The 22,998-nt window shown below is 45.7% G+C and overlaps 1 protein-coding gene across 1 annotated transcript in view; it reads left to right on the forward strand.

The window, feature by feature from the left end:
- The window catches only part of ATP2B2 (ATPase plasma membrane Ca2+ transporting 2), a 284,665-nt gene that overhangs the window by 76,084 nt on the left and 185,583 nt on the right, over nt 1-22,998 (forward strand). Inside the window, exon 2 of the mRNA XM_044253000.1 lies at nt 12,561-12,655. The gene's annotated coding sequence lies outside the window, so the exon portion shown is untranslated. The remainder of the gene's footprint in view (nt 1-12,560; nt 12,656-22,998) is intronic.

The raw sequence follows: 22,998 nt of genomic DNA on the forward strand, positions 1-22,998 counted from the left end.
CACATATTTGTCAAATGTCTAAACTGAAAATTTCCTGGGTTGAGTGTCTCTCCCACCTTTGGCACAGGATGATTTTGCCTTTGAAGGAGGAAAGTCTATAAGGGCAGCTTCACTGGGGACTAAACTTTAGGAGTTCCATGGACCAGATGCATGGGAATGTGGATCTGTCCTCCCTGACACAAACCAGCTTTGTGGTCTTAGGTGACTCTCTCTCCCTCTCTCATTCTGTTTCCTCCTTTGTAAAATGGAGACTGTGAATGAAATAATGGGCATGAGAGTGCTTTGGGAAGGTGCATTATAGGTAGGGGAGTATTGTTATTATTGTGTTGATGTTGTTGTCAGGAATGATGTGACCTTGGGCCAGTCAATTCCACTCTCTAGGAATCCCTCCCTTTCTCCCCATGGACGGTTGTCAACTCCAAAGGACCAGGAATGTGGAGGCACCCCCATCCCTGAGACCTAGAGCCATAGGATGTAACCTTGTTGGGTTTAGGAAGAATCATATGTTCAAATTCCTTTTGGTGAAGAAACGGAGGCTCAGGGAGAGGAGAAGACTTGTCCATGGCCACCCACTTCAGTGGCTGTCAGCTTTGGTCCAGGCATGCTGACGCAGAACCCACAGCTCTCCCCGGCCATCTCCTGAGAACTGTGTCCGCTGCAGCCCCTCTTGTCTTCCCATGCCTGTATGATCCACCAGCCCCCAGCCAGGGAAACCCAGGAGGTCTGGGGCCTCTCACTGCTCAGTTCCCTGCTGTAGGAGCATTCCCTCACTACAGTAAGTCAACATTTCTGCCTCTGAATTAGTGTGGCAGATGGCACAGCAGAATTGAGCCTCGATTTATTTTTGACTCAAAGAGGACATTGCTCAAGTGCAGAGCACTTACTGATGGGGGCAGCGGGCCTGGAGCATGAGGCAGCAAAACCTACTAGATTTGGGAACCACACAACCTAGGCTCGAATCCTGAGTGAAACTCCTTTAGCTGTGTGCTCTAGGATATATGGCCTTACCTCTGAGTGCCTCAGTCTTCCCATTTGTAAAATGGAGCAATGAGGTCAATAAGCCACGCCTCATCAATTTGACAGGCAAGTGGCTTCATAGCAGGAGAAGATAAAGAAGATAAAGATAATGTAGTAGTGACACTTAGGGGCTGGTTTCTATCTCTGGAGAGGGGAAGTGGGGAAAAGGAGGAGTCCCTGGTAGGTCCCAAGTCAGGGTCTGGAGAGGAGTCATCCAAGAGGCTATCCCTCCATGCTACCATGTAGGGGCTGGTGACCTCAGATGTGTGGAGAGGTTGGCTAGGCCAGAGCCATGCAAAGATCAGAGAACTGGCTAACTTCCTCTTTTCTAGTAGGTGGCCCTGGAAAGAGGGGCCAGGTGGAATGGGCCCAGGGGAAGAAGGATTGGGCTGAGGTGGGTAAGGGGACACACTGAGGGGGAACTTCAGTCTGGAGGCTGCAAGCGGGAAGGGACAGGTGTGGAGAGGGGTGTCTGCGGCTTTCTTTCCTTCCCCTCTTGCTTCCTGGTGGAGGGGCGATAGGGGCTGACAGGGGCTTATCAGACATTAAACTCCAGCCTCAGGAGGCAGCTAGATAATCATTTGAGGGGCGGGGGCAGTGAGGTACTGGGAGATGAGCAAGCTGGTCTTTCTGTATTAATGTACTATGTGCTAGCATGTTTCCCTGCAAATGTGTTTACTATAGACAACAGGGCAATATAGGCATTATAAAGAATAACCAAAGACCTTAACCCCACCATTGTTGACATTTGGGGAACATTCTGTCTTTTATGATTATAATTTTCAATATTCTATCTTTTTCTATACTATAAACATAATATATTCCTTATTGGGGTCATGAAAATTGAGATTCTATTTTATTGCAGCTCTCTACAGTTTTCACTTAAGGTTATTAAGAAATTTTCCTCGGTCATTAAAAATTATTTGAAAACATGATATTCTATCCTGTGACCACTCAGTAATTTATGTAAAGAATCCCCTACAGTTGGACATTTAGATTGTGTCCAAGTTATTGCTATGATTTAAAAAGGAAAACACTGTAATGAACATCTTTATGACTGAAATGTTGTTTGCATTTCCAGTTATTTCCATTAGAATAGATTCCTAAGAAGCAAAATTGCCAGATCAGAGACTACCTTTTTTTCCATTTTTCTGTCTTCTAATATTATATTTGTTACCTACAAAAGAAATTATGTAGCATATGTTAGTTTAATAATGCAATGTATAGCATGGACCTACCATTCAACCCACAAACTAGAATGTCACCAATAATTTGCCTATTCCTGTGTGAGTATCCCCATCCCAAGCCCCTGCCTCCCCCAGAGGAAATTATCATCCTGTGTTTATCATTTCCTTGTGTTTTTTTCTGTAGACTGTATTTTTTAGAGCAGTTTTAGGTCCACAGCAAAACTGAGCAGAAAGTACAGAGAATCTCCATATGCTTTGTCTTTTTAAACATTCTTATCTCATATGTGTATGCTTACAACACCTATTGTTTAGTTTCACTTTTGTTTTAGTTCTTTTAAATGGTATCATACAGTATGTAACATTCTGAGACTTTCTTCTTTCTGGCAATATTAGGTATCTCAGACTCATCAATGTGCAGCTGGAGTTCATGCATTCTTATTGCTGTATAATATTCCGTGGCTTGAAGAGATCACCATCTGTTGATTCATTCTCTTGCTGGTGGAAGTGTGGGTTGTTTCTCTGATTCAGCTCTTGCAAACAATATTGCTGAGAACATTCTTGGCCATGGTGCTATTCACCTAGAGAAGGAACATAGTGGAAAAACAGATTTGGGAGGGGGATGAAATCAAGAGTGGAGCATGCACAAGCTGGAGTTGAGGTGTCTGCAGGCCACCACTGATGTGTTGTTGAAGGGGGCTGCAAAGAAAAACATCTCATGCGTTTGCCTGAGCTAGAATGCACCATTTCCATGAGCTTAGTTGCTGAGGTCAGTGTTCTTGGACTCATGAGCACAAGCAGGACCCTCTCCCATGTCTGCCTTCAAGGAGGCAGAAGCACCATTTGTGAAGATAGAAGTGCTCTGGGTGCCATTAAATCTGAGCCTCCCTAAGTGCCAGACATGTTCCTCTGATGGTACCTAAGAGGGCATTAGGTGAATGAAATAACAGGCCATCACCTGACAGAAAAATTCAGTTCTCCTTCAGTCTTAACAAGCCACATCTAGACAAAAGATTCTGTCTAAAACTAGTGTATGTTTAATTATGACCTTCCCCCTCCACACCCCATGTAAACATTGGCTAAACTCTGAGCAGAGAGACTTGGGCTCATGGTCTTAGGGGGACAATTGGATCCACCAAACATAAGGACATCCTGTTGCATTTCTTTGCTCTGGTCAATTTTTATTTGTGGTAGGTGGCCCTGGTTTTCCACTGATGGTAGTGACAAAAGTTTCTTTGTAGGGGCACCTGGGTGGCTCAGTCAGTTGGGCATCAGACTCTTGATTTTAGCTCAGGTCAGGATCTCAGGGTCAAGCCCCACTCAGGCTCCATGCTGAGTGTGGAGTTTGCTTAGGAAACTAAGCAAACCCTCCTCTTCTGCCCCTCCCCACCACCTGCATACATGTCTTCTCTCACTTAAAAAAAAAAATTCCTTTTAAAATAAATGTGTTTAAGTTTTAATCAAGCAAGTTATTAAGAAAAAAAAAAACCCATAAGATTAATCAAAGGACACATAGGAACTATCTTGACCATCACATTCGATCGACTCAGGTTTTGGAAATGCTGACCTCAGTTGGCCACTCTCAACTTTTTGTCTCAGGACCTTTACACCCTTAAAAATGATTGAGATGGTGAGGAGAAAAAAAAAATGATTGAGATCCCCAATGAGTTTTGCTTATGTGAATACTGTCTTCTGCATTTACCAAGTCAGAAGTGAAAACTGACATTTTGATGCTTATTTATTAACTCATTTTAAAAGAACAATAATAAACTCATTATGGTAACACATTCAACATATTTTATGAAAAATAGCTATATTTTCCAAAACAAAAAAAAATTAGTGAGAAGAGTGATGTTTTATATTTTTGAAAATGTCTTTAATGACTTAATTGAAGACAGCTGGATTCTCATTTGCTTCTGCGTTCAGTCTGTTGCCATGTGATGTTACAGTTAATGTATATGAAGAAATTCTAGCCTCACCGAGATATGCTGTCAGAAAAGAGAAGAACATTTTAATAGCCTTTTCAGACAATTGTAGATATTCTACTTTGATACTACACCCAAACTTAACAAGTGATAGTGTATTAGTTTGCTAGGGCGGCTATAACAAAATACGACAGACTGGGGGACTTAAACAATAGGAATGTATTTTCTCACTGTTCTGGAGGCCAGAAGTCCAAGACCAAGGCATCAGCAGGTTGGGTATCTTCTGAGGACTTTTGCTTTGGACCTCTTTTCCCTGTGTCCTCACATGGTCCTTCTTCCATGCACACAATCCCTGGTGCTTCTTTGTGTGTCCACGTTTCCTCTAATTGTAAGAATACCTGTCATATGCCATTAGGGCCCATCCTCATGGCCTCATTTTAATTTAACCACCTCTTTAAAGGCCCTATCTCCAAATACAGTCACATCCTGAGTACTGGGGACTAGGATAGCAACATATGAATTTTAAAGAGGACACAATTAGGCCATAAGAGATAGCATCTTAAAAATCAGTTGCAATGAAGAATCTGAAGCCATTTTAATGAACTTTTCCTCCTTCACATTGAAATCCATTTTTTTTTTTCTCTCTCTCATACTGTGATTCATCTTTACCTATCCTTGCTTTTGGAACATCATGCACTGGGCACTTCGAAAATACTGGCTCATTGAGTTATGCAGATATCTTTCAAATATTTGCACATTTTGTTACACAGTATTTTTAAAAATCATATTTGTTATCACACCAATGACCTCATCATAAACATCTTTATTAGTATTAGGAAGCTGTCAGATTCATGATGGCAGATAACAAGTTTTCCAAAATTCTAATTTTCACTTTAAAAGTCCAAACTGTATCTTTGGCAACAAGTACTGTCAGTTGTTTTCCTTAAGGTGATAGGGGCACTTTGTTCATTTTTGAGAAAATGTCTACCAAATACTAAAGTCTGAATAACCAGCCTTTGTCTGTCAGTTCTTCTTTTATGTAAAAATGGCATTTCGAGAAAATGGAGGCTCGTTCAGTTTGCAACTCAAACGATCACACAAGAGCTTTACCTCTAACACTTGTCACGTTTCACTGTGCCACAGTAGTGCTCTGCACATGCTTCCCATTTCCTGTTCCTAATGATTAATAAAGTGAATCATGCTGGCACCAGGGGTGCCTGGGTGGCTCGATTGGTTTAAGCATCAGCCTTCAGCTCAAGTCACGATCCCGGAGTCCTGGGATCAAGCCCCACATCAGGCTTCTGACTCAGTGGGGAGCCTGCTTTTCCCTCTCCCTCTGTAGGCTATTCCCCCGGCTTGTGCTCGCTCTCTCTCTGTGTCAAATAAATAAATAAATAAATAAAATCTGTTAAAAAAACCAAAAAACAAAAAACACGAAAGCAAATCATTCTTACTGCTTTGTCCAGGACATTCCCAAGTGAGGCTGGCCTTTTTTACCGTAACTGTGCAGTGATGAAGAATACAGTGACTGCTAGGACAATCTGGTGCCTCTCCTTTGATTTGTGCTAGGTCATCAGCAGGCATACCTGCCATTGCTTTTGTACCAGCAGTGCAAATATCAACACAGTGAAGGTGGCAATAACATCTTACTGTTGTTTGGGAAATAGTTTTGACCTCTCAGATCCCCTACAAGGGTCTCAGGAACCCACAGAGGCATATGGACCACACTTTGAGAACTGCTGACCTACTGAAAAATACAGAGAAGATATGGGGCCAGACAGTACGAAGCCACAAAAATTACATAGGTGCCAAAGTCATAAAAGCTGGGTATGAAATGGCCCTGGATATGTCACTGCCTTCTGGAAGCTAGACACTTCACACATAAGGGGTGGTAGCTGATCCTGCCCCCCAGAGCTGGGGAGGGGGACAAATAAGGTCCAGATGTGGAAGTCCCTTATAAATGGTAATTCACAGTCCACGCAGGAGGAACCAGCAACCATGGGGAATAAGGCAACATTATGAAATTTTACACCCTGCTTAAGCCGTTTATGATTGGCAACACTGCCTGGATACTTGTATTCTCCTAAAGAGACCTAGAAAGACTAGGCCTGGTGACCCTTAAAGAGATGCCCTGCTGGATCAGTGTCTTTGGGACTCTGCTCTAAGTTATTCACCACCACCTATAGCTTTGAAAGGAAAAGGCTTCCTGAAAACCCAAAGTTCCTTCTGTCTCCTACCAGACAGGTAGACACTCAACCTGAGTCCAGTAGAAAGCTAAAAGCCCATAAGAAATGACAAGCATTAGCGAAATAAGTCAATCAGAGAAAGACAACTATCATATGATCTCCCTGATATGAGGAAGTGGAGATGCAACATGGGGGATTAAGGGGGTAGGAGAAGAATAAATGAAACAAGATGGGATTGGGAGGTAGACAAACCATAAGTGACTCTTAATCTCACCAAAAAAACTGAGGGTTGCTGGGGGGAGGGGGATCGGGAGAGGGGAGTAGGGTTATGGACATTGGAGAGGGTATGTGCTATGATGAGTACTGTGAAGTGTGTAAACCTGGCGATTCACAGACCCATACCCCTGGGGATAAAAATACATGTTTATAAAAAATAAAAAATTTAAAAAAAAAAAAAAAAGAAAGAAAGAAAGAAATGACAAGCATGTCAGGAAATCTGATTTGATCTCCTTAGCAGTGTTAAGAAGGTAGAGGGAACTCTGAAAAAAAAAAACTCCAGGGAACAGGGAAACACTTGTTAAGAGGGTTTCAGGTGGGCTTCTGCTTCCGGGAACATAGAACAGAGGTAGTTTTTCCTATTCCTCTCGTTAAGTACAACTAAAACCCCTCTACATTATATATAAAACAAAATTAGAAAACTCTGAATGGCAAAGGACAAACCCACTAGGGACCTGAGGACCCAAGAAACAACATGGTAGCGATTTCTTGGTGGCAGTAGTTTTGCCTCATGTATCCTGGTGTTGGAGTTGAAGAAGCCAGAGATGAGGAAATGCCAATGGGGGTGGGGAGCCTGCTCTCTTTAGCTGAAGAACAAGGAAGGGGGCAACCTAGCAAAACAGACACTTTTTTAGACAAAACTATTCCAGCCAAACACCATAGAAAACATTATGGCCTTACCCCACCAACAATGATCCTATGGGGAGACTGGATTTCTACCTTCATCAGACTGTGAGGCACCCTAGCACACACACACCCCGCCCAAAATGGGTGGTATCAGAGAAGACAAAGTAGAGAGCCAGGACTTTCATTCCCCACTGGGTGGTAATAAGACCTCACCTCCAGTGCTCATAGTGCCAGTGGAGACTATGTTGGGAACAGTAATAAGTTGTTCCAATCCTCCAAGTCAGGGAGGTGTCAGTGGAGGTCTAATGGGGACCTGGCATTCCCCAGTCCCCTTCCTCTATTAGTGCAATATGAGAGGAAGCCAGCTGAAACAGAATATTTAAAAAAAGATCTGGAGGCTCATAACATAATTTCCCAGATCCTCAAGTTTCAATTAAAATTCACTTTTATTAAGAACTAGAAAATATTAAACTGAATGAAAAAAAGGAATCAATAGATGCCAACACTGAGATGCCAGAGATGTTAGAATTGTCTGACAAAGATTTTGAAGTAGCTGTCATAAAAATACTTCAAGGAGCAGTTATGAACACACTTGAAAGAGATGAGAAAAAAGAAAGAAAAGAAAAGAAAATCCTAGCAAAGCAGTGGAAGACATAGAGAAAAACCAAATGGAAATTTTGGAACTGAAAAATATGATAACTGAAATTAAAAAGAAAAAAAAACTCAATGGATGTGCTTAATAGCAGACTAAAGGCAACAAAGGAAGGAATATTTGAACTGGAATATAAGACAAAAAATTTATCTAATCAGGTTATCTAATCTGAATAACAAAAAATAAACTTAAAAGAAAAAACCTTCAGTGGGGTGCCTGGGTGGCTCAGTGGGTTAAAGCCTCTGCCTTCAGCTCAGGTTATGATCCTAAGGTCCTGGGATCAAGCCCGCATCAGGCTCTCTGCTCAGCAGGGAGCCTGCTTCCCTTCCTCTCTCTCTCTCTCTCTCTCTGCCTGCCTGCCTCTCTGCCTACTTGTGATCTCTGTCTGTCAAATAAATAAATAAAAATCTTAAAAAAAAAAAAAAAGGAATAAACCTTCAGAGAACTGTGGGACTGTAGCAAAAGATCTAATATTTATGTCATTGAACTCCTAGAAAAAGATGAGAAAGGGAGTGGGGGCTGAAAAAGTACCTGAAGAAACAGTGGTGGAAAACTCCCCAAATCTGGCCAAAAAAAACAAACAAACAAAAAAAAAACAACCAACCAACACCACTAACAACAAAAACAACAAACAACAAACCTTTATAAACATAAGAAGACAAAACATGGGGTGCCTGGGTGGCTCAGTGGGTTAAGCCGTTGCCTTTGGCTCAGGTCATGATCTCAGGGTCCTGGGATCGAGTCCCCCATCGGGCTCTCTGCTCAGCAGGGGGCCTGCTTCTCTCTCTCTCTCTCTCTCTCTCTATCTCTCTGCCTGCCTCTCTGTCTACTTGTGATCTCTCTCTGTCAAATAAATAAATAAAATCTTTTAAAAAACAATAAAAAAAAGACAAAACATAACATAAGAAGACAAAAAGATTCATGAGGCTGAGAAAACTCCAAAGAAGATAAACACTTTCAGTACAATTTATGAAGCCAGTATTACCCCAGTATGAAAACCACACAAAAGCACAACAAATAAAAACTATGAGCCAGCATCCCTCATGAATACATATGTGAAAATCCTTCACAAAACATTATCAAATAGAATTCAGCAATATATAAAAACAATTATGCCTCAGAACCCAAGAGGGTTTACTCTAGGAATGTAAGGTTGGTTCAGCATTTAAAAATCAATTAATATAATCCACCATGTTAATGGGCTAAAGAAGAAAAATCACATGATCATATCCATCAATGCAGGAAGCATTTGATGAAATTCAATACCCATTCATAATACAATGCTCAGAAAAATAGGAATAGAGAATTTCCTCAACTTGATGAAGAACATCTATTTTAAAACTACAGCTAACATGATACTTAATGATTAAAAACCAAAGGCTTTCCACTAAAACTGGGAACAAAGCAAGGCCATCAGCTCTGACCACTTACATTCAAACAGTGCTAGGCAATCTCACCAGGGCATTAAAACAAGAAAAGGCACCCAGATTGAAAAGAAGAAATAAAACTGTCCCTATGTGCAGATAACTTCATTGTGTAATTTAAAAAAAAAAAAAATCCCAGTGAATCTACAGAACAAACAAAACAAAACTCCCAGAACTAGTAACCGAGTTCAGTAAGGTCACAGAAAACAAAATATAAACATGCAAAAAAAATATATTGTATCTGTATAGTAGCAAAGAATATGTGGACACCAGAATTAAAAATACAGTGCCATTTACAATCACACAAAAAATATATAGGGTAAATTTAAGACACATGCATAAGATTTTTATGCCCAAAACTACAAAATACTGATGAGGAAGATCTAAATGAATGAAGTGGCCATAGTGTGTTCATGGATCCAAGACTCAAGTTAGTAAAGATGTCAGTTCTGTGCAGTTGCTACCAAAGTCCCAGCAAAATTTTTGTAAATGTGGAAAAGATTATTCTAAAAATTATGTGGAAAGGCAAAGAAGCTAGAAGAGCTGAAACAGTTTTGAAAAAGAAGAATAAAATGAGAGTAATTCTACTTCACTTCAAGACTTATCTAGAAACCAAGTCTGTGTGGTATTGACAGCGATGATGCATAGATTAATGGAATGGAATAGAGGATCCAGAAATAGATGCATCCAATGGACCAATATTTGGCAAAGGTTCAAAGCAATTCAGTGGAAGAAAGGTTTTCAAAAAGGAATGTTGAAGTGGTGCACCTGGGTGGGGCAGTCAGTTAAATGTCTGATTTGGCTCAGGTCATGATCCCAGGGTCTTGGGTTCCAGTCCCATACCAGGCTCTTTGCTCAGCGGGATGTCTGCTTCTCCCTCTCCCTCTGCTTCCCTCCCTCTCTCTCTTTCTGTCTCTCATGAATAAATAAATAAAATGTTTTTAAAAAATAAAACCAAATAAAATGAAAATTCTCATTTATAAAAAATAATAACAATAATAATGGTGAAGCAAAGTGGGTATCTCAGGGCAAACACCACCAACAACAAAAAATCTACCCAAGCCTCACACCTTACACAAAAATGGGCTCAAACGGATCATAGACTTCAATATAGATTATAAACTACAAAACTTTTAAGAAAAATATTTAAAAGAAAATCTTCAGCTCAGACTTGATCCCAAAAGCATGATCCATTAAAAATAAAGAGATAAAGTGGACTTCACCAAAATTAAAAGCTTGTGTGCTACAAAACATTCTTTCAAGAGAACAAAAAGACAAGCTACAGGCTGGGAGAAAATATTTGCAAATTACTGAATCTGACAAAGTACCAGTATCTGACCAAAAACAAAAACAAAACCAAAAAAAAAAAAACTCTCAAAACTCAACTGTTAAAAAAAATTAACAATCTAATTAGAAAATGGGCAAAAGTCCCAAAGAGACATTTCTCCAAAGAGGATGTGCAGGTGACAAATAAGCACATGACAAGATGTTCAACATCATTAGCCAATAAAGAAGGCAAGTTAAAACCACAATGAGATATTACACACCTGTCAGAATGGCAAAAATACAAAATCAAATGCTGACCAGGAGGCAGAAATATTGGATCATTCATATGCTGCTTGTGGGAATATAAATTGGCACACAACCCCTCTGGAAAACAGTTTGGATGTTTCTTTTAAACACACACACACACACACACACACACAACTACATATGCAACTACCATGCAACCCAACAATTGTACTCTCGGGCATTTATCCCAAATAAATGAAAATTTACATTCACACAAACACCCTGTACAGAAATATTTATAGTAGTTTTAGTCATCATCATAGCCAAAAACTGGAAATAACCCAGATGTCCTTTACCAGATAAATGGATAAACAAACTGTGGTCCCTTCATATCATGGAGTGAACTATTGATCCACACAGAGCCTGATGAATCTCCAGAGATCTGGGCTGAGTGAAGAAATCCAGTCCCCAAAGGTTACATATTGTATGGTTCCATTTACAGAACACGTTGAAAGATCAATATTATAGAGATGGAGAACAGAATCATGACTTCCAGGAGTCAGGGATGAAGTCAGGGAGGACTTCAAGTGGCCCAAGGAAGTTGTGCTGGTGAACAGATCTCTATCTTGAGTGTGATGATGCTTAGAGAAAACTGCAAAGTGATCATATTGCATAGATCCACACACACAAGTACATGTAACATGGAGAAATCTGGATTATCTCCATGGATTGTACTAATGTCACATGCCTGGTTTTGAGAGTGCACTCTAGTGCGAGATGTGAACTCTCCCAGGTCAGCTGGGAGAAGGTACCCAGGACATCCCTGAACACTGGCATCACTGGGGGAAAGTGCATGAGACCTCCCTATTACAACTTGCTTTGAATGAATAATTATTTCAAAATAGAAGGGACCCCTGGGTGGCTCAGTCATTAAATGTCTGACTTAGGCTCAGGTCATGATCCCGGGGGCCTGGGATCAAGTGGGAAGCCTACTTCTTCCTCTCCCACTCCCCCTGGTTCTGTTCCCTCTCTCGCGGTGTCTCTCTCTGCCAAATAAACAAAATCTTTTTTTAAAAAAATAGGAAGTTTAAAAAATTTTTTAAAACAATAAAAAAATAGATAGTTACAAATGAGTATAGGGATAGATAGGTAAAGAAATGGAACCTGACATTGGAGAGCCATTTAGCATCCATTCTCTTCTGCTGCTATTTAAGAAACACTTCTAGAAGCTAAGGCCTTTACACATATTATACTTTGGTTACTCCTCTCAAAAATCCTGAATAATAGGTATTATTATCTCTATCCTGCAGATGGAGAAGCAGACTCAGAAACAAAGCCACTTGCCCAAGGGCCTCTGTCTGTCAAGAGCACACACTTGTGCCCTCTCTGCACCACTCCTACCCTTGAAGGTCACACCAGCCAGCTGATGGATTACCCCATCTGACACCCTGCCAGGGCTGGACTTGCTCCCCTCAGAGGGCCTGGAGCCTGGGAGGTGGGGTGGGGGGCAGGGCGGGATACCCACAGGAAGGTCTTGATGAGGAACCTGGAGGGCAAATCAGCTCCTGGGAGGTACTTGGGGAACTGGGCCTCTCCTGCTTCTCTTTGGTCTGCACCCACCCCTGATGCTGGCCCTGGCCCACGCCCAGTGCAGGCACACAGGGGACACTCCCCAGCACTAGTCCCTCCCTATTCTTTCCTGACTGGCTCCCTATCAGATCACCCACCCCTAACCAATGCCATCTCCCCTTTTCCAGAGCTGAACTTCATCACCCAGTCCCCAGAGCCAGCAAGATATGGGCCCCATTTTCCAAATCCTGACACTTCTCATTTAACCTGAAGACTTGGAGGGGTGAGTTGGAAATGGGTTGGGCTGGGGCTGGGGGGTGGGATAGATATGGAAGAAAGCACTGTTTGGGGGCTGCTGATGGAGGGTCAGCTGAGCAGGAAAGCAGAGTTTGACAGCAGCTCCCTTCCCTCTTGCAACCTCAGAGAAGGCACATGAATTATTTATGCACCATTGTTTTGATTTGGGAAAACTGCCCCACATCCCTTTTGCATTTAAATAGGGATTATGGCCTAAAATTCAGAGAAGGAAGGCAGCACCTCACCTGGTGAGTGGAGTCTCAGTTCCCTGGTATGTAAAACAGGGATAATGGCAGCATCTCTGTCTTATGAAGGCCAAGCAAAGATGATCCATGTAAAGTCCTTAGCACAGTAGCTGGAACCTAGTAGGGGCTCAATAAATGCTTGTTGACTGAACAGACATACTAGATGCCTAATGCATGTTAGCTAAATGGGGCAGCCCTCTCTCTGGGGTCACAGTGCCACCCTGCCTTCCAGAGCCAGCCCCATGTGGCAGTTCTGTAAGATTTCTCCAGCTCCTTCCTGGGAAGCGTGTCTTCCTCTGTCCTCTTGAAGCTCTTCTTTGGGTCTCTATTACTGTCTGGCTCAGTCCACTTTGCATTATATACCCATGAACCTCAAAGTCCAGGGATGCACCCCTAATCTCACCCCTGTTAGGGACCAGAGCTGGCACGGCTCATCTTTCAGCATCAGACCCAACTTACCTTCAGAAAGAACATCCTCTGAGCCAGAGCTCAGAGACATCATCTCATCTGACCTTACCAGGGGTCTCCTTACCCTTTCACAGATGGAAAGATAGTAACTGCCCAGACAGGAGCAGGGAGAACCAGGTGATGCCTCCAAGATTCTCAGCTCACTTCCTACTACCCCACCCTGCGTATGCCAAGGAAGATGAGTAACTCCGGACAGAACTGGGGAGGGCCAGACAGGCCACACATCTCTGTCCCCACCTCCCAGATCACCCAGACTTCTGACTTTGCTCAAGTTTTGCTTCTCGCCCCAGCACTTTGTGGCTAACCAGATTGTTTCCAAACATGTTACATAATTGCTCACATATTTATTTATGCCATCTCTTGAATATTAAACGATTGATAATATGGAACAGAAACATGGGCGTTTAAACCCAGCAGCTTTGACAGGCGTGGGTGGGGAAGGAGGTTGAGGAGAGCCGTCTCTGAGCCATTTACGGGAGGAGAAGGTGACATCTCCCCTCTTTTCCCGAGATGGGTTGAAAGGCTTCTCAGGCCCATGGTTGGCAGCCACGATGTAGTGGAATTTTCACTATGCGGTTGGGCCTCTTTTATTACATAATGAAAAAGATGCATTATCATTTCCCTAAAGGATGCCTGAAGCCAGAACCTGGCCACCTGTTTGCTTTTTCATTTATTGAGCACCCTCTGTTTGCAGTCCCTGTTAGGCTTTTATTCACCCAGAAGCATCCTTGTGAATGAAATGAATGAGACCCCTGTCCTCATGGTACTGCCACTCCAGTGAACAGCTAAACAAATCAATAGACAGCTTCCGAGCATCACAAGCAGTGTGAACAGAACAAAACAGGTGGCAGGGTAGGACTGGTCAGCAGTCCCCTGAGGAGGGACATTTGACTGGAGGTCCCTGTGGTAGAAGCAGCCAGCCATGCAGAGGTCCAGGTTTGGGATGGACGTTCCTGTCTGCCGGGAGGGCCCCAGGAGCAAGTAGCCCATGGGAGGGGGCAGTTAGGGAAGAGTGAGGGGGACAGTGGGTTGGGAGGGGTGAGGTGGAGCCCAACATCAGTGATGTAGGCAAGGAGTGCCTACCAAAGATCAATTAGGCCAGGCCTGTGGGGCCTCCTGTGAGGAATTTAAATTGTAGTCTACGTGTAGTGGCAAAGCTGTTGGAGGGTTCTGGTGACCTGGTGGATGTTTGGAAACCATTGCTCTGCAGTTGGGAGAGGGCTTGGGGGTGTGGGCCGGGCCAGGAAGGGCTGGGTCTGAAGTGCTGGTAGATGGGGCTCCCCCAGGCCCAAACCTGACCTCCCAGCCTCTGGAGGGAATCTGCCCAGGGTGATGGTGAGTTTCTCCCACGGTGGCTGTGGAGGTCTGGCCTGACCCAACGGGAGTCACAGTAACTCTGATATCAGTCATGAAGGTACCTGGATTTACTCAGCACCTAGACTGAGCCAGGCACTGGAACAAGCCCCCGGGCTCACCATCACCCTGGGACACATATAGTTTTACTGTCCCCATTTTACAGAAAAGCAAAGCAAGGCCCAGAATCATTAAGTAAAATGCTCACAGCCATCCAGAAAGTGCATAGCAAAGTGGGGATATGAACCTAGTCAGTCTTTCTCCACAAATGTGAACCTCAATCCATGTTGGCTAAAGGAATTAATAACAATAATAGTAAACACTTACTATAGTGCTGGCGAAGAGCCAGGTCCTATTTTAAGTGCTTGAAAACATTCATCCCTTAGTCTTCACAACAGTTCCAGGAAGTAGGTGTGACCAGTAGCCCCACTTTACAAAATGAGAAACTGAAGGACAGAGGGTTGTATCACTTACCCTAGCGGGGATTCGAACCTGGAAGGTCTGGCCGAATTTGCATGTTGGAGCAATGTGTTAGGCTGCTGTCGGAACACCCATTTACAAAGCAGCTTGGGCCTCCTTCAGATGTGGACAGTAGTACCCACGGCTGGGCAGTGCTGGGAATGGGAGATACATAGGAACATACTCTGTAGAAGGTAAAAACTTGCACAAATGAGCTTGAAAGTATTTGAGGATTCTTTTAAGATTATTTATTTATTTGAGAGAGAGAACACAAGCAGGAAGCAGAGGGAGAGACAGAGGGAGAAGCAGGCTCTCCACTGAGTAAGGAGCCTGATGTGGGGCCCAATCCCAGAACCCCAGAATTATAACCTGAGCCAAAGGGAGACACTTAACAGACTGAACCACCCAGAGCCACCAGGACTAGAGGATTCTTAAACACCTTATCCTTTTAAGGAGTTGGACTGTTTCCCTCCATCCTGCTTTCCCCAATGAGAGAATGGAGAAAAATGTGGGCCCTGCCCTGGCCAGACAGCCCCAGAGCCTGAGATACAGGAGACAGAGCAAAGAGCTGGGGTCATGCACTCAGACCCCTGGTATCAGCTTGTTAACTCAGGTAAGCTCTTGGCACATGTGACCGGTCTGGGGAGGTAGCACAGTGTTGACAGCCCAGCTGCCCAGCCCACCTCTGCTAGCATCAGGTCCTAGCAATGCGATCCCGGGCCAGTTATTTAGACACTCTCCCACCTCAGCTTTATATTCTTTAAAAAGGGAGTGGGAAGCCCTCCATTTTGAGGCTACTGAAAAGAGTACATGGGAGAAAAAAGCAGATGTGCCAAGCAGAGCCCAGGATGTCAACAGCGCACAGTGGGTTTCTGTTCTCCTAGTGTCTCCTGTGAGAATAGTTGCCTCAGAGGGTGAGGCCCCCAGGCCCCTTTCTGCTGGGACCATTTCAGACTCTCCACTGCACAAGCACTGGAAACAGATAGTTCACCATCCGTATTAGTGTGCGGTGGCTGCTGTAACAAAGCATCAGCTGCATGGCTGGAAGACACAGATACTTGTTGTCACCAAGTGTCAGCTGGGTTGTTTCCTAACAAGCCCCGAGAGGGAGGATCTGTTTCCAGCTCTGGTGCTTCCTTCAGGGGCAATCTTCAGCATTCCTTGGCTTGTGTGTACATTACCCTGACCCCCCACCTTTGGTGTCATCGTCCATGCATGTGTGTGCCTCCAGATATCCCCTCTTCATAACGACACTAGTCCCATTGGATTAGAGCCCACCCTGACAACCTTGTCTTAACTAGTGTGCCTCTGTAAAGATCCTGTCTACAAATAAGGTCACATCCACAGTTCCTGAGGGTTAGTTAGAACTCCAAAGTACCTTTCAGAGGAAAAGCCTAATTCAACCTCTAACGCTATCATAATTGTTTGAAGTGGATTCTGGAAGGGCCATCAGTGCATTCGTGACATTTCTTAAATAGCCTGAAAGAATATTTTACATCATTTTCCAAAAGGGCAACATCCTTCTCAAAATCACTCCTTAGCTTCCAGGAGCTTCCCATTAACTCTTGGCCTTAACAAACTCCAGCGTGGGTCTCTGAGGCCATCATCTTCCATGAAGAGCAAGCAGCCTTGAATCCAAGCTCTTCATTAGCCTCGACTGTGCACCAAACTTGGCAAACACGGGAAGCTAGAGGCCTAGCCTTTGAGGCTGTCACAAGCGAGGGCCCCAAGGACAGGCTGGCAGGAAGCTTGGCTATTATTACTGGACAGGTGGGTGCTGGGGCCACAGGGCCCTTCCCAGCAGTGAGCCTCGGCATGAAGGAAAAGCCTTCTTTCCTACACTGCTTCTTGTCTTTGTCTCCTTGAAGGGGAAAATGCCCTTTCTGAGTGCTCTGAGAGCACAGGAGAAACACCACTGGCTCTTTGTGTAGTCAAATAACTCTTCAGTCACTCACCTTTCATTCTGGGATGAGATCTACTCCAGAATCTGTCTACATAGCAAGTCCCAAGTGCAGAGGAACCCATACCTGCTCCACCCCCAGCTGGCATCCCCAGCTTGGCCAGGATCCCTGGAGAGGTCAGGAGTCAGTGATAGATGCGCCCTTCTTGACACATCCTTATATTTAAAATAAGCTTTCCCACCCCAAATGTTGAATGTTCTCATGTTGCTTGAGCTGAGAGCAAACAACCTGCATTTCCAATGCCTCAGTGACTAGGGAGGACAGTGCACGGTGGCATTGCACTGATTAGAGCACTGAGACTGGGCACAAGCTTACTGAGGTGCTGGGTTTGAATCCCAGGGCTGCCAATCTGAGCTCTGTGATCGGAGGTGAATCTTGTCACTTTTCCAGTCTCCATTTCCTCAGATGCAATGTAGGGAGAGTTCCTACCACACAAGTGAGGGGTGCCTGTAGAGGACTTCACATGGTGCTAGGTAACCAACCTGAATTGTCTGGCTTCTCTCTTTGGGCCTCAGCCTCCTCCCCTGCAGACAAGGGTATGGGACTGGGTGGGTTCTGGCCAGTTCTGTGTGACTGTTGGGAGCAGTCTCCAGGGAGTCTAACATCTGGCTGGGCAGAGGGAGCATCTCCTGCCCACAGGCCTGCCCGTCAGGAGCTTGCTGTGTGATCCAGGGTGGCGGCCCTCTGTCCTGCATTGGCCTTGTGGCTCCAAAGTATCTTCATGGGGACAGCCCTTGGCCCCTCACATAGACCATGTCTCCTAGTTGGCCCCAACCGATGCTTGTCAAACTGACTGCAATGCTGACTCAACTCACCCAAACTCCAGAGGGCAGAATGTTTTACCCCTTCCAGGAGCTGGAGACAGCAGAGGGAGGTCAGTGTCCCCAGGACACTATTTCCAAAGAGGAGTTGAGTAGAAGGTGTGCACTGGTAGTGGGCTGTGGGCGCCCAGGGGTCAGGAAGCCTGGGGTGGGCTGCACTCCAATCTCTCTCCCTCTACACTTGCTGTCACAGGGGAAGATCTGAGCCCAGGCCTTGACATCATGCCGGGGCTGTTCCCTGGGGGTATTCTGCTTATTGAACCACACCCAGAGGAGGATGAAACAAAAAATTATGTAGCAAGTAGAGTGGGCTCATGGAATGGTGCAGGGAGCAGGAACTTTGAGTTCAAACTGGGGCCTGGTTGTCCCTTCTCCGGTCCTCTGTTGGCTCATCTGGAAATAGAACAGCAACCACATTGCAGGGTGGTTTTGCCACTGGAGGTCTCTGGTAGGCCATGGGCCTGCCCCACCAGCTGGTCATGAGGCAGGATGTGCCCCCTCTTTCTGGGCCCCGTGCAGCATGCAGCCCCTCAGATGCCAAGAGTGGAAGCCTCTGGGCCCCAACTCTACATACCCTGCCTTCTGGGTCTTTCCCTTCACTCCGTCTGACTTCAGTGGATGCTGGTAGCTGTGGGGGCAGAAGCCCTGCGTTCAGACGTGGAGGGATCAGACGGGGCCCTTCACTGATGGGTTGGCCTCAGTGTGCCCAACTGTAGGCTGGGCACAACATCCCTTGCCTTGGGGGCTTCCATGAGAGTTACTGAGATAACCTATATGTGCAGGCCTGGTAAGTCATTGCTCAAAACTATTTCTGAGTCCACTGGGGTCAAAGGCTACTGGACTCCCAGGTGTCACGGAGCTCCCTCAGGCCTGGCTCTCAGCCTTGGCCTGCCTGGGTCGGTGGGAGAAGTAAGGTGTCTGCCTTCCCCTTGCTAGGCCAAGTGTAAATAAAATGTGTAGGATCTTATTGTTAGAAAGAACCACAGAATTCCTGAACAACCTCACCCAATGATAGAAGCTTTCCCCCAACTCCTTCACCGGTAAATTTTTAATATTTTTCTGGTTACTTCCAGGGATGGGAACCTGACTATCTGTCATGTGGCAGAGACCAGAGACGGCACACAGTTCATGCACTTCATGCCCAGGCATTTTATGCATTAAAACCCCACACTCCTCGCTCAGGGCATTGTGACTCTTACTTTAGAAACAGTTTTAACAATGAGAATGACCTGATTCCTTAAGCCAGAGGTGGGAGATCCTGCTCAGGGTTCCCCTCCCCCATAACCATCCCCAACATTAACTCCACCTCCATGAAAATGAATCACTCCATCTTCCCTGTCCCTGCTGCTCTTCTGATATGCCTCTGTCATCAAACGCATCATGAGTGTTTCATTTCATTTTCGGGGTTATTTTTTTTTTGTTACCTCTCTCTGTCTAGACCCTAAACTCCCCACAGAGGGAGTGGGGCAGTGGAAAGAGCTTGCTTGGGACTTAGAATCAAAGAGGTCTGACCTGCAGGCCTTGTTTCCTTCTAGCCACATGACCCAGAGGAGGTGATCTGGCTTCTCTGAGCCCATGGATCCAGGCCAGTGTCTTCCTGATCCTCTCCTTCCCTGTGCATAGAGCTGAAGTCCTCCTTCTCTCTGTATCCCTAATCCCGGACACACAGTAGGTGCTCAGAACTGGCTGAATAAAGGAGGTGCAAGGAAGCCACGGGCAGGGTACGTTATGAGAGTGCAGGGGAGGGAGCTTGCTCCTGGAGGGGAACACACCGCAGTCATGGAGAGCTTACGACACTGAAGCCAAAAGCAGAGATAACCGGTCAGAAAATAAGACCCATGGGTCTTATTTTGCAAACTGATAGTGGTGCAGGGCTACTTAGGGAAGGGGCAGCAGAGGGAAACACACTGACAACAAAAGCCTCGTTCACCACCCAGGGGTCGCCCCCTAAACACTGCCATCCCCACCGACCCCGCACGAGCTTTGTTCAACAGAAAAGTATTCACCTGGTGCCGGCATGACTAAAACCGTATTTGAATAATATCAAAGTCTGGGAAGGGAAGGAAGATGCTAGGTTGACTAAGTAACATGTTTGCAGCATAGATGTTCTACTATTGTTGAATAGGAACTGTTGTGACTAGCACACTATCAATTCACTTAAAAGTGAAAAAAAAACATAGTCGGGGTGAGTTCCTCACACTTGAAATGTTTAAAAATAAAACAGACATCAGCACACAAAGGAAGAAGTTTGCAAAAGCCAGGAAACCACTCTGTGGACACGCTTTCCCTCCAGTCAGGTGGGAGAGAGGACCCAGTGCTCTACATGATGGGGAACAACACATGTTTCCTCCCTGCGCTCTGGAAACAGAGAGAAGGGGATGGGGTGTATGGGAACAAGCAAGGCTGAAGAGGCTTCCTGGAGGAGGTGAGAGCCAGGTTGTTTGGCCTAGGCCCTCCCCACCTTCCTCTGGCTGGCCTGTCCCCAGTATTCACATTCACATGACCCCACTTTGTTGGAAGCCTCCGTTCTTAGGTTTGGCCAGGTGCACCCATGGTGGCTGCCCTCTCCTCATGGTCCCAGGGCCACTTGATACCAGCCAGCCGTACAGGGAGTCCTTGGAACAAAAGGACTTCCAGGTAACCAGGACTGGAGCCAGAGTGCTGCTGATAGGATCAGAAGCCTTAAGTGAACAGGGACCCAGAAGGAAGGCAGGGGCTCAGAGAAACACCCCACCACCCATACTGCCTCAGGCAGAGGCTACTGTTTTGCCAAGCACGGTGGAGGCCAGCCATGCTTCCCTGCCCCTCCCTACCCCACCTCCCCGCTCACTGACCCCAAGGCCAGAAAGGGAGGCAAGCCTGCTGGCAGTGGGATTGGGTGCGGTGGCCGCCTCACAGGGTGTAGACTCTCCAGTGACTGTCAGCGCTGAAGACAAGAGGTCAGAGTAGGGGTTTGTGTCCGTGGCCTGGGACTCATCAGGGACAGCAGGGGATTCACCACCATCTCCAGCCCAGGTAGGGGAGGGTAGCTGGGCCCCTTAAGGGTCTGGGTCTCAGGTAAGAGGGGGGACCTGCAAACCTTGGAGTCTGGGGCTAGGAGGGAGGCAGGAGGGTGAGGCCTGGTCTGGACAAGCCCTGCAGACACTGACAAGCAGCCCCCTGGTGGGTACGGTCTCTGGCCTCCCTCAGCTCTACACGCACCCTCCCTCCGGAGGGTTGCTAGAACATGGGAGAGCCTGAACTCTGGAGTTAGACGGCCCAGGTTCAAACCCGGACACCAGTGTGACCTTGCACACTCACCTCTGCCTCTCTGTGCCTCAGTTTCCCACCCTGTAAAACGGAGGTGGTGCCAACAGCCCTTATTCCCTAAGGCCTTTGTTAAGACCTGATGAGACAGTGGGGACCTTAATATAGATCCATGCTCTGGAGCTCAGAGCATCACCCCTGCTCCCTGTCACTCCCTGACCCTGACACCATCTTTCAGAGCCGTAGTCAGTGCCTGCTGCCCCTTTCACAGGTGCAGCCGGATGGAGATGACCTGGATCCAGGATTTGGATACTGTGTCTCCAGACTTTATAGCTAGGGAGGTTTAGACAAGTTCTTGGCCCTCTGACCCCTATTTTGTTTCATAGAGGACACGGGAGCAGTTATGGGACCTACTCCACAGGACATTCATAAGCATGAAATTACACTGCACACAAAAAGGGCTTATCCTCTACCCCATACTTATATTGAGACCCATTTTCGCCACCATCATCACTATTGTTGTTGTTGTTGTTGTTGAAAAGGAAGGATCAGAGAGGGAAGAAGACTTGTGACCACATAGCAAGGCAGAGGGCAAGACAAGACACTGCCCTGGTCTCCCAACCTCCCATCCCTGCTTTCTGCTCACCTCATCATCTCACTGGCCTTCTTTGTCACCTCTGAGGCACATCTTGCCAAGAGCTTGGTTTCTCCTTGCAAGAGGTCACCCTAAAGTGTCTGAGAACTGGCCTCCCCTGACCTCACTGCTCCTAGGCACAGATTTGGGGACCCCCAAAGGGAAAGCCAGCATCCCCCAAGAGGTTAGGTCAGCAGAGAGCCAGGGCAGGGGGTTACTTTCTCCCCATGATTTCCACAGCACCCCTCTAAAAGCTCCTTCCCCACTGTCCTCAAGAGCCTTAGCCAGGGGAATGCCTGACAGGGACAGGGAGCAGCTTTGGATAACACACGTCTGAAAACTGCAGAACTTCTTATTGCCCAAGGGGCTCCATTAGAGAGGGAAGAATTAGGACTCCAACTTCCAGCAAAGTTGCCTGGGACCCAGGGGACAGGTCTGGGGCATCATCCTCAGTCATCTCTTGGTTCCATTAGCAGATGGACCACCTCTGCAGTATTGTCTCTTTCTCTTTCACCTTCTGCCCATCAGAGTTTGGGCCTTCCCTGGCAAGGAGGGATAGAGACACAAGAGGAGGCAGGGGAGGCAGAGGATGGAAAGGGTGGGGTTTACTTTAAAGGAAAAGATGAGTTATGTACCTGTTTTAATAATATAAATAGTACTTGGGGCGCCTGGGTGGCTCAGTGGGTTAAGCTGCTGCCTTCGGCTCAGGTCATGATCTCAGGGTCCTGGGATCGAGTCCCGCATCGGGCTCTCTGCTCAGCAGGGAGCCTGCTTCCCTCTCTCTCTCTCTGCCTGCCTCTCCGTCTACTTGTGATTTCTCTCTGTCAAATAAATAAATAAAATCTTAATAATAATAATAATAATATAAATAGTACTTGAGCAATAATAATAGTAATTGTTCCTATTTCTTGAATACTTACTATGCACCAGGCACAGCACTAAGAACTTCAAATACGTCACGTCAGTTAATCTTCACTACAGCCTGATCAGGTAGAAAATATCATTGTTACCCATTTTACAGATGACTACACCAGAAGAGGCTTATTTATATACCCTGTGGTTGACTACAGATGATATAAGGGAATCATAAATTCTGCTTGGAGTGTAAAAGGGAGCTCTGGGGACTGTGGCAAGTTGCAAAA

The sequence above is a fragment of the Neovison vison genome, chromosome 6, assembly GCF_020171115.1.
Source record: "Neovison vison isolate M4711 chromosome 6, ASM_NN_V1, whole genome shotgun sequence".
In the NCBI taxonomy this organism is placed as follows: domain Eukaryota; kingdom Metazoa; phylum Chordata; class Mammalia; order Carnivora; family Mustelidae; genus Neogale; species Neogale vison.